The 17,168-nt window shown below is 58.6% G+C and overlaps 1 long non-coding RNA gene across 2 annotated transcripts; it reads right to left on the bottom strand.

Moving 5' to 3' along the window:
- Window positions 1-444: 444 nt before the first annotated feature.
- On the bottom strand, window positions 445-16,944 carry LOC102452584 (uncharacterized). Of its 2 annotated transcripts, XR_012895927.1 has the most exons (6): window positions 16,918-16,944; window positions 14,011-15,647; window positions 11,691-11,943; window positions 2,000-2,152; window positions 1,699-1,778; window positions 445-1,040 (listed from the first exon to the last, which is right to left on the bottom strand). It is a non-coding gene; the product is annotated as an uncharacterized LOC102452584 (long non-coding RNA). The 2 variants fall into 2 exon arrangements; XR_012895926.1 differs by lacking the exon at window positions 16,918-16,944 and having other exon boundaries at window positions 14,011-15,717.
- Between the last annotated feature and the right edge of the window lie 224 nt (window positions 16,945-17,168).

Here is a 17,168-nt window from a genome sequence, read left to right on the forward strand (position 1 = left end):
AAGGACTCCTCACCCATGTAGGCAGGCAGCATGTTTTTGTGCAAGATCGCGCACAGTCTGGGTGTGTGCGTGTGTCTATATATTCATATACTAACTAGTTTGCCATTCTATACACTCAAACATGGTGTATTGCCTGGTCATCCTATAAATATCCCATGTTTTCTTAACTTCACTTGTGTACCATCCCCCCCCAAGCTAAGCTATAGCCTACATTAAATTGAATAGTACGTACTTTGGTCTGGCCAGACGGGGTCAGACCCAGGGCCCATCCAGCCCAGTGTCCTGTCTGCCCGCAGTGGCCAATGCCAGGTGCCCCAGAGGGAGTGAACCGAACAGGGAATGATCAAGCCAGCCCCAGAGGCTAAGTGGAATATGTGTGTGTGTGTGAGTTTAAACTGTTAATTATTCCATTTAAATATTTCTTTTAATTACTAGATTTTACACACACACACACACACACACACACACACACACACACACACACACACACACACACACACACACACACTTTTAAAACTGCTCCAGAATTGCTTGCAATAAAACTTGTTAAAGGTATAGTTTGTCTACTGTGGGTTTCTGCTGTTCTGTGATGCCGATTAAATGCTTGAATAACTGTAGAGAGTCCCTCAGCGGTAGTAAGGAAGGTGGCGCCGCGTACAATGTCGGCCCCGACCTAAGTCCCTTGCAGCTCCTCTCCGCAGGGTACCAGTCCCAGGGAGGAGGCGAGTTCGATCAACTCCCGGCCCGCAATGAAAGTGTCCGGGGTCGATGGCCAAGGGATCTCTTCCACTGACAGATCCTGAACCTCGGGGCTACTCGCCCGGGAAACTCTTGGGGTGTCCCCCTAGCAGATGAACCCCCCGGTTCTGTCTCAAAGGCGACCTCCCTTTCCACGCCGTCTTGCGAGCACTCGGTCCACACCAGGGACTGGGAATGGTGCCAAGGTGCCAACTGACGGTCCGACGCCATGGAGTGTCTGGCGCGGATCCCGTACCCCATGCCGACCTGGAGGCACTCCTCACGGACGGTGCCAGTTCCAGCTGAAACACAGAATCCAGCTTGAGTCTGGCATCGCTCACATTTGGGCCTTGGTTTGGAGGACTTGCAGATCCTGGAGGGGTCTGTCAGAGGCCTCCACTGCTTCGAGCACTCCTTGTGCACCTCTGCAGGGCACAGGCTTCAGGCACTGCACACAGGGTGTGAAGCCGTGCGCCGCCCCCCCCCCCGGAAGTTACTTCTAATCACACAAGCAGCTAGGATACCACTCACCTACCCCAGAACTACTGACAAGATAAAAGGGGCTGCAAGCCGAGCGCTCCAGCCACCCGCCTGGGGCAAGAGGAACCGAGGGGAAGAGGGCCAGCGGGGGTCTGTATGCGCTGATATGCCGGCACCACTCTGGGGGGGGGGCGCCCACTGGCCACACGGGCACTGCTCAGGGTAAAACGCTTCTGGGACTCATGTACACGGCGCGCACCTCAGCGGAGTGGACATGAGCCAGCACTCCAAGAGCGTACCGGGCAGCGGTCCCGTCTGCACCACCGGAGTAGGGAACGCAAGTAACTGTTTACGGACCTTCCTCGTTGCGACCTGACCCTGGGAGCACTAGTCTCTAGCAGGTCCCTGCCAAGACGCCTAGTTCCATGAACACAGACAGTGGGAGGGGACTGATGGGAGTTCGCCGGGACTGTTACTTGCCTGCCTCCGCAGGTGTGGGTCCAAGGAGGTGTTCGCGGAGGAGGCGTCTGGCCGGGCCGCATGCTCCAGCGAGAGCGCCCCTGTGAAAAGCGCACATCAGGGATCAGTGTTCCTAGACTCCCGTTCCCCCAACTGCAGCAGCAGGGTCAGGTCTTCCTTCGGCCACCAAAGCTGGTCCCAACCCGAATCCCCGTCAGGCACAGACCAGCATTCCTACCACCACCTGAATCCTACCCCCGGTGTCCTAGGACTAGCTCTGGGGCCCTGGGAGTCTGAGCAGCGCATTGGCTTTCCCCGTTACCTGTGTAGGTCCTCGCCAGCGAGTAGGCACAGCCCCTTGCTGCCAGCTCCATCGCTGCGGCCCTCCTGGTGCCTGCTCCTCGGTGCAGAGCATCCTGTACCACGGCGCAGCCGAGTCCAGTCCTGACACGCTGGCAGCCAGTGGCTGCTTGCCCTGCGAAGGAAGCAGTTGGAGCCCCCTGAAACCTCTGGAAGGGGCGGGGCACGGCACGGATGAGAGGCTGGACCTTCCCCCATGCCAGACAGCTGAACCCGGAAACCATTGCTTGGAGGACAGCTTTGAGCTAGCTCCGCCATGCTGGCCATGCAGCGGGCCCAGGTACCAACGACTGTCCATGCTAGCCTGCCCCTCACCGCTGGGTCTGGTCTGCCCTGCCACCAAACACGTCAGAGCTGTGCTCAGACAGTGACAGCAGCCGCCGCGCCCCAGGAGCTGCAGGCAGGTTGGGAGACCCGGCCCCCTCACGCATCACGCGGATACGTTTGGTTCCTGTGCAGGGCTCTGCCCACCCAAAGCAGCCAGCCCCACTCCAAACGTGGCTCTGGCTGTCCAAGGGGCTGTGGGCTCCTCCCCGGAAGCTGCCATTTTCTCAGGGCCTCGCTGCATTGTGGGAAAACCTTCCTTTTAACAACCATGAGTGCATGCTGTTGCCTAGGTGGGCAAGATCGAGGGCAGCCTGGTGTGTAGGTTTCCCAGGCTCCTGTACTGCGGCACGTGCATCTCTCGCTGTTTTAGAAATGAGCATCTGTCCGTGAGCTCAAGCACACCTAGAGCAGGGTGGCTGAGCCGCACACAGCTCTTGGATTAAAAAAAATGTGGCTCCTGCTGCTTCTGAGCCGCACACCCGGACTGCTCACGGCCAGCCACTCAGCGCACGTGCCCCAGCGCCTGCACGGAGAAGTGTGTGGTGGCAGCAACGGCTCTGGAACCCAGGCATTAGGTTAGAGCGGGGGAGGGGGTGCCTGGCTCTGGGGGAAGGGAGAGGGATGGGGTTCGGGGTGAGGGGGAGGGCTGGGAGTGCCTAGCTTTGGGGGAGGGGAGGGAGGCATAGAGAGAATGAAGACTTCCTCGATAGAAGGCAACATTTAATCCTGCAGGCTGAATAGCCAGCCAGAGCAGTACAGGACAAGAAAGAGAACTGGCAGCATGTAACCAGGGCCTGATGAAATGCACCCTAGAATGCTCAAGGAGCTGATGGAGGAGGTATCTGAGCCTCTAGCTACATCTTTGGAAAATCATGGGAGACAGGAGAGATTCCAGAGGACTGAAAAAGGGCAAATCTAGTGGCCATTTATAAAAAGGGAAATAAGAACAACCCAGGAAACTACAGACCAGTCAGTTTAACTTCTGTGCAAGGAAAGATAATGGAGCAAGTAATTAAGGAAATCATCTGTAAACACTTGGAAGGTGGCACGGTGATAGGGAACAGCCAGCATGGCATTGTAAAGAACAAATCATGTCAAACCAATCTGATAGCTTTCTTTGATAGCATAATGAGTCTTGTGGCTAAGGGAGAAGCGGTGGATGTGGAATAGCTAGACTTTAGTAAGGTGTTTGATACGGTCTCACATGATATTCTTATCAATAAACTAGGTAAATACAACTTAGATGGGGCTACTATAAGGTGGGTGCATAACTGGCTGGATAACCGTACCCAGAGAGTAGTTATTAATGGTTCACAAACAGGGAGGAACTAGTAGGGGAAGTAGAGATGCGTGACAACCTGGGAAGCAGTGATCATGAGATGATAGATTTCAGGATCCTGACCAAAGGAAGAAAGGAGAGCAGCAAAATACACACTCTGGACTTCAGAAGAGCAGACTTTGACTCCCTCAGAGAGCTGATGGGCAGGATTCCCTAGGATGCTTACATGAAGGGGAAAAGAGAGCTGGCAGTATTTTAAAGACACCTTATTAAAGGCACAGGAAGAAACCATCCTGATGCACAGAAAGAAAAGCAAATATGGTAGGCGACCAGATTGGCTTGCCAGGGACATCCTTGGAGAGATTAAACACAAAAAGGAAGTTTACAAGAAGTGGAAACTTGGTGACTAGGGCGGAGGAGTACAAATATACCCTGCTCAAGAGTGCAGGGGAGTTATCAGGAAGGCAAAAGCGCAACTGGAATTGCAGCTGGCAAGGGATGTAAAGGGTAACAAGAAAGGTTTCTACAGGCGTATTAGCAATAAGAGGGTGATCAGAGAGGATGTGGGGCCCTTACTGGATGAGGGAGGTAACCTAGTGACAGATGATGTGGGAAAAGCTGAAGTACTCAATGCTTTCTTTGCCTCTGTCTTCACCGACAATGTCAGCTCCCCGACTACTGCACTAGGCAACGCAGTATGGGAAAGAGGTGGGCAGCCCTCGGTGGGGAAAGAACAGGTTAGGAACTATGTAGAAAAGCTAAACAGACAAATCCATGGGCCCAGATTTAATGCCTCCGAGGGTACTAAGGGAGTTGGCAAATGTCATTGTGGAGCCTTTGGCTATTATCTTTGAAAACTCGTGGAAATCGGGAGAGATCCTGGATGATTGGAAAAAGGCAAATGTAGTGCCCATCTTTAAAAAAGAGAAGAAGGATGATCCAGGAACTACAGACCAGTCAGCCTTAACTCAGTCCCTGGAAAAATCATGGAGGGGATCCTCAAGGAATCCATTTTAAAGCACTTGGAAGAGAGGAAAGGGATTAGGAATAGTCAGCATGGATTCATGAAGGGCAAGTCGTGCCTGACCAATCTGATTAGCTTCTATGATGAGGTAACTGGCTCTGTGGACGTGGGGAAGTCAGTGGATGTGATATACCTTGACTTTAGCCAGGCTTTTGATACGGTCTCCCACAATGTTCTTGCCAGCAAGGTAAGGGAGTATGGATTGGATAACTGGACTGTAAGGTAGATAGAAAGCTGGCTAGATTGTTTGCGAGGCTGAAGCAATCACTCTTAGATCTGAGTCTCTCCCTTGTTGTTTTTGAACCTCTCATATTTGCAGCCTGGGACAGGCACTTCGGATTGTGCTAATTTACTTCTCAGTTCAGTTTAATTTTTAAAAACTCACAGGACATAATAGGGCAGTCGTGTTACATTTAAAATGAAATAGCGGAGGGCTTATTTCAAAATTGGTAAACCTCATTCCACGAGGAATAGCGCCGATTTTGAAATTGCTATTTCGAAATAAGCGCTGTGCAGATGCTTATTTCGAAATAGGGGACCTCCAGCCCTTCCTAGGGTGCCCTGCTCGCCGCCCTGGCCTCAAGGTAATTTCTGATCTGATGCCCTGCCGGAACTGGTTCCAACCAGCCTTAAATGTGATTCAACGTCCACCCAGTGTGGACGTGCTATTTCGAAATAGAAAAACGCTATTTCGAAACGCATTTTGTGCATATTTGAAATTAGATATTTCGAAATAACGCTGTAGTGTAGACATCCCCAAATAGCTCAGTTCGAAATCCGGCCCTCCGAACACTTCGATCCGGCCCACGGATAGCATCCGGCCACTTTCTACTTATATCCTGCTGCCCCAGCCACCCAATTCCCAGGCGGTGGGTCAGGCGCCAGGATCCTGTTTAAATGGCTCAAGGCTCCAAGTTCCAGCGCTGCCCCGGCAGGGGCCGGAGCCGTGAACCCTTTAAATAGCTGCAGCCACCCCAGGCGCCTGCCAGGCAACGCCGCAGCAGCAGGGCTGGGAGCCGCAAGCCCTTTGCTGTGTGTTTAATTCAAAGCCTCTGGCCCCAGACAACTCTGGGGGGAGGCTAGTCCCCAGCCCCGCCACTTCTGCCATAGGCCCCGCCCCTTGCAGGAGTGGAGCCGGTGGTACTGTAAAACTCCATTGGTCCAGCATCTAATGCTCCAGCACTCCTGATGGTCCATCACCATCGGGAACCCGGAAGTGCTCCGGGCAGCTGGAAAACTGGAGCTGCTCTGCGCCCAGCTTCCCCGATTCAGCCGCTGCTGAAACTGACCAGCAGCTGAATTGGGGAAGCCGGGGCCAGAGCAGCTGGGGTGCTTCCGGGTTGGTCCCGCAGCACTGAGGGGCGGGGCGGGGCGGCACTAAGGGACCAACCCGGCAGCACCCCAACTGCTCTGCCCCAGGCTTCCTGGAGTCAGCCGCTGATCAGTTTCAGCAGCAGCCGACTTGGGGACACCTCGGGCAGAGCAGCTGGGGTGCTGCTGGGTCGCTACTGAAACTGACCAGCAGCGGCTGAATGGGGACGCCTTGGGCAGAACCAGACTATCAGAAGCGGGGGCTATGAGGGGACTGGGGTGGCATCCCCACCCCATAGTCCCCCCTTCTGATAGTCCGGCATATCTGATAATCCGGCACCCCCTGGGTCGTAAAGATGCCGTATTATCGGAAGTTTACTGTACTTATAAAGCTGCTCCCTCGTAAGACTGTGCTAATGGTGGCAGTTTCTGATTTGTACGATTGTAAGGAACTGCTCCTGTCAGATATTGCTGCCCAAGTCAGCACAATCCTACAGGGAGCCGTTACACACCTGTAAGTGTGAAACGCTGCTCTTGTCAAACACCAACACCAGATCTAGCCAACTCCTGCAGACCGAGCGATTGTTACCATGCTTCAGGCTTCTCGCACAGGAATTACATCGTGTGTCTTGCTTACAACACTGAGGTTTGAGGGTTGTTGTTTTTTGGGGGAGGGGGAGGAGGGGTTGCAGGAGTTTTACACTGTTCACTCGTATGGAGCTTGTGGTCCAAAGTACCTGCAAGCCCCCCTCAATGTGTTCTCATTCATGACCTATGTAAGGACACTCTCTAAGTAGTACCCCAAAAAGCTACTGGCATAAAACTCCTGCTGCTTTGGAAGAAATGTAATAAAGTCAAAGTATCCTGCTGGAAAAGTACAAAAGTATGCCATGTACTCAGGTATCCAGAAGTAAAAAGTAGCCGTCCCATAGAAATCTATGGTTTTCCATCCGAGATATCATAGGGCCCCATTATTTTTCATACACACACACACCCACCCACTGTACATTTAAATATCTGTATAGATACTTATAAGTGTGTGAGAGAAACGACAACACCCATTGCAGATGATGATGCTCTTATGGAAAACTGCAGAGCAGGGGGGAATCTTTCTTGGGTCGGGAGCCACTGACCTACAGAAAAGTCAGTCAGGGGCCACACAAGTGAGAGGCAACACCCCCCAGCACAAAGAAGAAACCAAAGCCCCTCACTGCTGTGGCCCCGAAATCTGGCCCAGGGGCACTCCGGGGAAACCCTCCCACGAGCGGGATCCAGCCTCGCGTTCCCGCGGCTGGGGGGAGGAGGAGCGGCAGGCTGCAGCGCCATGCCTCCCCCACATGCCGCATCCGGCCCATGCAGCTCGGGGTCCCCACTCCTGCACGCAGGGCCGGCCGTAGGGGAACTTGCGTTTGGCGCCCTTCCCCCCCATTTCCCTTGGAAGCCACTCTGTCCCTGGCGCCTGAGTACAGGGCTATAGTCTCTCCCCCTTGCAAAGGGAGTTCTCAGTCCCTCTTGGCCAACCCTTCCTTTCACAGCTACACGGCTTCCCCTCGGCATTGGGGGCCTCCCACCATCCCCCCTCGGGGCTGGAGCACACAAGATCTACCACCCCGCCCCAGCTGGGGCCCACGTCGGGCCGGGTCCCGTTTGGTTGGGTTTTTGCTCCTCAGTTGCACGTGGCCCGAATGACTTTTCGGTGGGTCAGTGGCCCTTAGGGGCGTGCTACAAATGGACGAGGGAGTGAACAGTTCTATCAACCAACCTGTCTGGCGTCAGGATATTGATCTTGTGGATCTTGCATGGGCTGTGGTGGTGGTTGCTGCCTCGTCACCAGGGTGAGAGCCACAAGGGGAGTGAAGGAATATTTCTGACTGGTTGGGGGCAGAGACGACCCCTGGAACGCCTCAGAGCTCTTCTCCGGGTCTGTGGCGCTCAGAAGGGCTGATGTCTCACCAATCAAAGTTGTTCCAAAATTTAAAAAGGTTTGACCTCCCCCACCTCGTGTGTCTGCTTCTTTTCAACCGCTTTAACGCCTGAACACTGCAGCTCAGCTCATTACCGATCGTCAGACCTCCCCCATTACTTCCCAATGACTGAGAATTGTAAAAGGACAAAAAGCTTCAAACATACTCTGCCCCTTCCTAAACCAGACAAGTTCGTCCAGCCAAGCCTCAGTAACTCACCCCCCACTCACTCCCACTGGGGAAGAAGAGCAGCTCCCCCTCAAACTGAGCTGATGGGGGGGACAATTGAAGGGCTCCCCCAACTATTCAAGTGTCACCCCCCACATAGCCAGTAGTCCAGCTCTGCCCCGCAGTTTCCCTAGGGGATTCTTAGGGGAAGGGGGAAAAATGGGGGATGGACCCAGACCTGCTCCACACTAAACACCCAAATAGCAGAGGTGCTCCAAACCCCAGCCAGCCAACACACACACACACACACACACACACACACACGCGCACACACACCCTGCTCCAAACCCCAGCTAGCCAGCCCCCCCCCCCACACACACACACACACGCGCGCGCACACACACCCTGCTCCAAACCCCAGCTAGCCAGCACACAGAGGGAAGCTGTACACACACACACAAACAATTCTTCAATCGCCACCGAACTCAGCCGTCCACCCAGCGCCTCTTCCAGCACAGCCTGCCCCACCCTCTGGCCACAGGGCTTGGACAGGAGGCCCTCTGTCCCAGGGAGAGCAGGGAGCCCCCACTGCGGGACAGAGGATTTCCCTGAGACCCTGCCCCGGCTGAGCTGGTGGCTAGGTTTCCCCTGCCATAGCTGCTGGCCCCAGGTATGGTCCTGAGACTATTCCTATGCCCCGGACAGACGCTTGTGGCTCAGCCGGGGGCCCAGCCGGGGGCCGGCAGTGCCTGCCTAGTGGGGATGGTGACATTCACCGCATCGGGGATACCATTCCCCCACCTTTGCGCGGGCACTCTCTCAGTGCAGGGGGCTGGGGAGGTGAGGGGACGGCAGGAGGGCTGGGGAAGGGCCAGGACAATCCCCCGCGCCCATCCCTCCCTCTCTTCCTCGGCTCTGCCTATCCCGGCAGCAGCGGGGGAGGCACAGCAAGGCAGCCCCAGCTCTCCTTGCTCCCCAGGTGCCTCCCTCGGCTTCTGCCCTTATATTTGGGGGTTTGTTACCTGGTGGCCCCCGGTCTCCGAGCCACTGTCCAAAGCACTGAGGGACCGTCCAGGTGCACTCTTCTAGGGCCCAGGGTGGCGTGCCGTCGGTGTTTCCTGGGCAGCAGGCTGGGGCGGGTCTAGGCAGGCTGTTCATGCCGAGGGGGTGGAGATTCAGGGTCTGCTTGGGCCATTGGATGGGTACAGGAGCAGAGGGAAGATGGGCAGTCTGGAGGGAGGTGGGGTGCAGGAGCAGGGTCTGGGCAGGACGGGACAGGGGCGGATTACTGGGGACACCTCCCGGAGCTGTGCGAACGGCTGTATACTAGGGATGTAAACTACAGCTACAATGTACGCATGTCCCTGTTAACAATCCTCCCAGTTACACCGTCCCACGCGCTGCGGACTGCACAGCTTCATACTGCAGCGCAGGGGACAGCCGGCGCCCAGGAGCAGGGCTGGCAGCCGGGAAACGACACAGCCGGAATGGAAGCCAATCAGCTGATGAAACGGTGACACCCTTACATCCCGGTCCTACACGGCTGTGCGCCTGTACCCGAGCGGGGTGCAGCTTGCAAGCGAGCGGGGACACAGAGCTTCCCTGTGCAGCTCTTCACAGAGCCGCGTCCTCCCTTCTGAAGAGGCTGCCTGCGGCTTGCCCGGATCTGGCTCCCGAGACTCAGGGTCCCTGTAGCAGGACAGGACACGCTGCTCCAAGCCTAGGAGCCCCTCCCCGCGTGGCTGACGCATCAGTGCCGAGTTGCCCTGGTGCTGGGCGTGGGAGGGAGTCCAGAGCCTCCCAGCCTGCGGGTTTTCCACCCCGGCCTTAGAGGGGCCGCCTCATTCAATTAGGCAGGCGAGGACTTTTTCCTCGAATCGACCTGAGCATTACCGACAGGGGTGTGTGCAGGGGAGGGGTCATTAGCACCTGGAGCAGGGATTCCCAGCAGGCTGTGCGGTTCTTGTGTTGGATCTGTTCTCCAGTCTCTGTCCGAATGGAGCGAGGCGCAGGAGGGGAGGGGTTTAGGTGCGTCTTCCCCCGTGGCTGCCGATCGGCTTTGGTTCAAGCCGAGACTGGGGCGTTAGCCTGCCTGGCTGGCAAGTGCTGTAAAGTTCCAATGAAAGGCAGCAAGTGCTGTCCGAAGACCACAGCCCGAATGGCTCAGGTCAGTACCTCCGGCTTCCCGGCCAGCCCAACACTAGCACAGGGCTAGCAAAGTAACAGCAGGACCATCTGCAAGGTGGCAAAGCACCGATGAAAATGGGTTGCAGTGAGTCAGAGACCCCCCGGCCGAAGCTCAAACAAAGCTGTGAAACCTTACGAGGCTTCATGTCCCCTCTTTCGCCCCTATGAAATGCAGCCAGCAGAAACTTATACCCAGCGTGGGCAGGGGCTTCAGCAGAGGTACTGAGCATGCTCAGTGCCCCTAAAGTCTTCCTATGGGGAGCAGCTTTCTACATACCACCAGCCCGCGACCACGTACTAAAACTCATTAAGTGCTACCCAATAAAAGTATTGCTGCCTCTGCTGTACGTGCATTACTACCCTGAGACTGCCTGTTGCCCCAGTCGCGGTCAGAACAAGCAGAGACGCTGACTTTCCAAACTGCCTGGGAGTGCTCAACCCGGCCCCACCCCTGAGCGGTGCCCTCGCTCCCCCCCGGCACATGGCAAAATGTCTGACTGCGGCGGGGCACGGGGAAGAAGCCAATCAGCGGGGCAAGCAGGGAGTGGATCGGGGGAATGCTGAGAACCCCCCATTTTACCCCCAGAGGTGCTCCGGCCCTGCAGCCCCCACGGAGGCAGCACCTAGGTGAACCATCAAGACCCGATGGTCCGATCCTTTCCCAGAAGCCTGGAACCAGCAATCGATCGGTTTGAATTCACAACCTCTTCCCCTCGCTCAGCGCCCAGCTGGGTGCTTCTTCAGCTTCATACAAGTCTGGCGTGTGGCACAGTATAAAAATGTCCACACAGCAGCCTGCGGCTACCAGAGCAGGCAGGCAAACTGTCCCACAACACCCGACACGTGAGCACACAGCGCTGTGGTGCTACGAACCCTGGGATACAAGCTCGGAGAGCTGCGCTGCTTCTCGCAGCCCTGGGGGTGGAGGGCATGACAGCACAGTGTGGGTTGTGCTGGCATGGGTTAGGTTACCAGGGATTAGCTTATTCCCTGATTTTTTACTCCAGGCTTAGCATCGCTAGCCCAACAGAACAGAGTTGCCGCCTCTCGCCCAAACCTACCACGAGACTCCGTGAAACCCTTTTCACTTCGGCGGGAACACGCGCATGTCCCCTCTCCGGTTTTCATCAGCACTTGTGGATGAATGGTGAGAGGAAGCCCTGGGCATGAATACGGTTCAGCAGTAAAGGGGATCAGAGATGTACGGGCTTTTCGCTCTGCAGCACAGAGGCAACACCGAGAGCCACTGAACTGAACTGTAAACCCAGGAGAGGATGGAAACCCCGTAAGCCGGAGCCTGGAGCACCACAGTTCCAGCTCCTCGTCCCGGCAATGCAAAGGTGCCCCCGTTTCGGCACGAAGGGACTGTACTACACACACACGCGGTTCAAACCTGGGCGGCAGGTGTGTTCTCAAGGAACGCTGAAGGAAAGCGTCGTCCAAGTCCGGGTTCCCAAGCCTGGCCTGCTCTTGGCAGAAGGCCCCGACTGCTGTGCTGGCAAAGGGCAGCTTCCTCTCTTGCAAGGGGCGTGTGTCCTCAGGCTCAGGTTTCCGACTCGGACCCGCAGACATCTTGGGTCCTCCACAACTGAGCCGTGGGCTCGGCGCCAGGGTCCCACGTCGGGAAGAGACGGGCAGGCCTGACCCTGCAAAACAGAACCAGGGCTCAGAAACAGGGTTCGCTCTACGGCTAATTGCAACAGCTTCTCGTCAGTGTGAAAAGGACATGTTAAGGCCTACCCAGTGTATGTCAAATGAGCACTAATTTAGTTGGAAGTGTAAAAGGAAGGCAGCATTGTCAAGATACAGGAGACGTAAACGAGAAACCCAAATTTGATTGGATGACCAACAATAACCCCGCTTTTAGGGAAGTAAAAGTAACAAAAACAGGAAAAGCAACAAAGTGCTGATAACCCCAAATAAGAAGCAGACAAAAGTAAAATACAATGCCAAAAAAAAAAGGGGGGGGGGGGGGAGCCGAATGAGACAACAAAAAGTAATGTCAGCAAAGTCAGACAAGAGGAAAAATACCGAAACACGGTAAAAAGGTTGAACTAAACAGACCAAAAGCGGATGGGTTGCGAATCCGAAAAGCCAGGTCTGATCAACCAGGGCTCCCTCCCCAGCGCTGAATCTTGCTGTTGCTCGTAAGCTCCGAAAGGGGAACACCGGTCATAAGTTGCAACAAAAAATCCAAAAGCAAAGACATAAAGAAAAGAATATCTCCTGAATCTAAACAATGCTTCTATCCATCTTAAGGTAAGTATTCCATAGGTATGTCTGAGAACGCCACGAACTGTTCAAAGGTAACTTTGGCGGGTAGAACTGTAGAAGGGGTTACTGTTCTCCTCTTTTTTCTACTCTGTAAGGATAGTGAATTAATTTAAATTACACATTAGTTATACAAGTAAATAGAAATCAAGTCTTTGGTTAACCCCAAAGGGAAGTATTCCTCTGTCCGTGGTATGAAACCCTTTAAAGAACCAAACACTGGTTACCAAAACTCCCCTCGCTTCCCCTCCCTCTGGGGGGCTGGGTTTCCAACAGCTACTGGCTGCATATGGAGAGGAAAGGTTGCAGGGAAGGAGGAGAGCAAAGCGCCAGTAAGAGCACAGGCCCTCCCCCGGTACACACAACCACATACACACTGCAGCGAACTGCAACCACAGGCAGGGACCTCCAGCCCAGCAGCCAGTGTCAGGTGCCCCAGAGGGAGTGAACAGAACAGGGAATCCTCACGTGATCCCTCCTGTGGCCCCTTCCCAGCCTCTGACAACCAGAGAGAAATAGGCACGTTAGCCCTGTCCATCCTGGCTAACAGGCATTGATGGGCCTGACCTCCATGAATCTAGCTAGCTCTTTTTTGAACCCTGATAAAGTCCTGGCCCTCACGTCCTCTGGCGAGGAGTTCCACATGTTGACTGGGCACTGTGTGAAGAAAACCTTCCTTTGGTTTGTTTGAAACCTGCTGCCTATCCATTTCATTGGGTGACCCCTCATTCTTATATGATGGGAACAAGTCCAGAACCTTTCCTTATTCACTTTCTCCACACCAGTCATGAGTTTATAGACCCCCCCATCATAGTCCATGTAGTCTCCTCTTTTCCAAGCTAAAAAGTCCCCGTCTTGTTTCTCTCTCTTCATATGAGACCTGTTCCAAACCCCTCATCATTCTGTTGCCCTTGTCTGAACCTTTTCCAATGCCAAGAGATCTTTTGGAGATGAGGCGACCACATCTGCACGCCGTATTCAAGCTGTGGGAGGCCTATGGGTTTACATAGAGGCAATAAGGTATTTTCTGTCTTATTCTCAATCCCTAGTGAGTCCTGTAACTACACCAGCACCTTCTGAAACTGACCTTGGGGCGGGCAATGCCTGTGAAATGGCTTCACCACCACAAGGAATGGCAATGGTTGTCCAGGGGCCCGGCCAGGCCGCTCCCTCTGGGGCCCCTGGCATTGGCCACTGTGGGCAGACAGGACCCTGGGCTTGATGGACCTTTGGTCTGACCCCGTCTGGCTGCTCTGATGTTAAATAAATTGGGACTCAAGGGGGTCCCAGCTCTTCCACCGCTGCATTTTCCAGGCTAAGCGTCCAACAGTGCGGCATAGAGGCGCCTGACCCTGCGGCACGTGGGGCTGCCTGAAGGAGTGCTGCCCGGTCTATCCACCAGATCGTACCCTTCTGGCCAGGGGGAGGACAAGGACTCTTACCCTCACAAAGGGCTTTCCAGCAGCATCCCTAGGGGTGCAGTTTTCCAAACGGCAGTGAAGTCAGCGACGGCAGGGCAGCAGCCCCTTCCTTTGCACATCCCTGCCCCGGTCCCAGAGGGGGCCCTGCAGAAGAACAAAGAAAAGGGTCACGTGAAAGAGTGTTGGGATTGAAAGTTTAAGCATAACAAGAGCTTGGCTCCTTTTGGCCCCTGCAATGCCTAGAAGCCAGCTCTGCTCTTCGCCGGCCTTGGGGCGAAGGGAGGGGGAAGGGGAGAGAATCTTGATATACCCAAAAGGGAGGCAGCACCTTTGGCTGCATGGATGCAAAGAACTACCTAGTTCTTATGAAAAACAGACATGAGGGGTCTGAGCAGGAGGCAGGGGAGGAGGGGCTGGAGAAAGGGCTGAGCATGGGGCACTTCAAGGGGGCTGAGGAGGGCAGGGGGAAGGGGCAGAGGGGTTCCCTGCTGACCCCGAAGGACTGGCCCTGGACTCCGACAGTGGAACCCGCATGAGTGGGGTGGCCGAAGGTGCAGCCCTAAGCCCCAAGGCCAACCCCGAGGGTCCGTGCCCCTGGGTCTGATGATATGGCCAGAGGATCCAAAAAGGCCATTGGGCAGGCAGCTGTCACTGTGGGGGCCGAGTCTGTGATGGAGACAGACTGGCCTTCCTTGAGTGGCACTGCGAGCAGGATCAGTGCTGGGACCGGTGCGGAGACCTTGACCAGCGTCACTTTGAGGAGCCGTCTGAAGATGCCCTAGATGTCATCAACTCCATGTGCGACTGAGGAGCACTCGGATGTGGACCACGGCAGTGCTGCAGAAGCTGCCTGCTCCCAGTGCTGGCAGTGGTGTGGCATGGCCGCCGGTTTCCCTCAGTGCGCCGGTGCCGAAGGGGGCAGTCACACGCTCCGGTGCTGAAAGCATCGGTGCCGGGAGGGCTGCACTCTGTACCAGCCCCGGTTCCTCTGTGCCATCACTACAGACGGTGCCGGACCAGACTTCCACACCGGTAGAGGAGGAAGTGGCACCATCCTGTCCCTGTCGCTCCTGGCCCCTCCGCACCACACAGCGTCGGGCCCAGGGAAGATGTAAGTTCAATCTATTCCCGGGCCGCCAGAAACAAATCCGGGGTTGACGGCTGTGGGACCCCTCAGGGCTACTCGCCTGCGCGGGACTCGACCTGTACCGATGGTGCGCGGGAGCGGCAATGGAGCCTCGGGGCGTCCCCCTCGCAGACGCAGCCCCGACCCGTCTCGAAGGTGATCTCCCTCTTCGTGCCTTCTTTGAGCGCTCGGTGCTGGGGACCGTGTGTCGCCCCAACGCACAGAGTGCCTCGACATGGACCCATGCCCCATGCCGGCCCGGGCGCTCCTCAGACGCTGGCTGCGGTGCCGCGGGTTAAAGCGCTGAAGTAACCTGAGTCTGGCGTCGCTCTCGTTTAGTCCTTGGTTGGAAGGTCTTGCAGACCCTGCGGGAGTCCGTTCGATGACCTGCGCCGAGGCGCTTCAAGCTCTCCTCGGGGGTCTCCGCAGGCATCGGGTCAGGCACCGCACGGCGTGAAGCCCTGGGCCCGGGGGGGGGGAAGGGAACTGCCTAGGGACTGCGCAAATCCACACAGGAGCCTCCCCGACACGCCTGTGGGACAGTACGGACACCGGTCAGAAGGGCTCGGTGGGCTCCTGGGGCGAGAGGAGCAAGGGGGGACAAGGGGGGGCGGGCTGGGGGGGCGCTGACCTGCCGGCGCCGCTCGGGGGGGGCTGGGGGGGGCGCTGACCTGCCGGCGCCGCTCGGGGGGGGGGCGGGGGGGGCGCTGACCTGCCGGCGCCGCTCGGAGGGAGGGCCGGGGGGGGGGGGGCGCTGACCTGCCGGCGCCGCTCGGGGGGGGCGCTGACCTGCCGGCGCCGCTCGGGGGGGCCGGGGGGGCGCTGACCTGCCGGCGCCGCTCGGGGGGGGGCGGGGGGGGGGGGCGCTGACCTGCCGGCGCCGCTCGGGGGGGGCGGGGGGGGCGCGCTGACCTGCCGGCGCCGCTCGGGGGGGGGCGCTGACCTGCCGGCGCCGCTCGGGGAGAGGGCCGGGGGGGGGGGCGCTGACCTGCCGGCGCCGCTCGGGGGGGGGGGGGGCGCTGACCTGCCGGCGCCGCTCGGGGGGGGCCGGGGGGGGCGCTGACCTGCCGGCGCCGCTCGGGGGGGCCGGGGGGGGCGCTGACCTGCCGGCGCCGCTCGGGGGGGGGCCGGGGGGGGGGGCGCGCTGACCTGCCGGCGCCGCTCGGGGGGGGGGCCGGGGGGGGCGCTGACCTGCCGGCGCCGCTCGGGGGGGGCCCTGGGGGGGGCGCTGACCTGCCGGCGCCGCTCGGGGGGGGCGCCGGGGGGGGCGCTGACCTGCCGGCGCCGCTCGGGGGGGGCCCTGGGGGGGGCGCTGACCTGCCGGCGCCGCTCGGGGGGGGGCCCTGGGGGGGGCGCTGACCTGCCGGCGCCGCTCGGGGGGGGCGCTGACCTGCCGGCGCCGCTCGGGGGGGGGCCCTGGGGGGGGCGCTGACCTGCCGGCGCCGCTCGGGGGGGGCCCGGGGGGGGGGCGCTGACCTGCCGGCGCCGCTCGGGGGGGGCCCTGGGGGGGGGGCGCTGACCTGCCGGCACCGCTCGGGGGGGCCCTGGGGGGGGGCGCTGACCTGCCGGCGCCGCTCGGGGGGGGGCCCTGGGGGGGGCGTTGACCTGCCGGCGCCGCTCGGGGGGGGCCGGGGGGGGCGCTGACCTGCCGGCGCCGCTCGGGGGGGGCCCTGGGGGGGGCGCTGACCTGCCGGCGCCGCTCGGGGGGGGCGCTGACCTGCCGGCGCCGCTCGGGGGGGGCCCTGGGGGGGGCGCTGACCTGCCGGCGCCGCTCGGGGGGGGCCGGGGGGGGGGGCGCTGACCTGCCGGCGCCGTTCGGGGGGGGCCCTGGGGGGGGCGCTGACCTGCCGGCGCCGCTCGGGGGGGGCCCGGGGGGGGGGCGCTGACCTGCCGGCGCCGCTCGGGGGGGGCCCTGGGGGGGGCGCTGACCTGCCGGCGCCGCTCGGGGGGGGCCCTGGGGGGGGCGCTGACCTGCCGGCGCCGTTCGGGGGGGGGGGGCGCTGACCTGCCGGCGCCGCTCGGGGGGGGGGGGGCGCTGACCTGCCGGCGCCGC

Source organism: Pelodiscus sinensis, chromosome 15 (assembly GCF_049634645.1).
Source record: "Pelodiscus sinensis isolate JC-2024 chromosome 15, ASM4963464v1, whole genome shotgun sequence".
Taxonomy (NCBI): Eukaryota; Metazoa; Chordata; order Testudines; family Trionychidae; genus Pelodiscus; species Pelodiscus sinensis.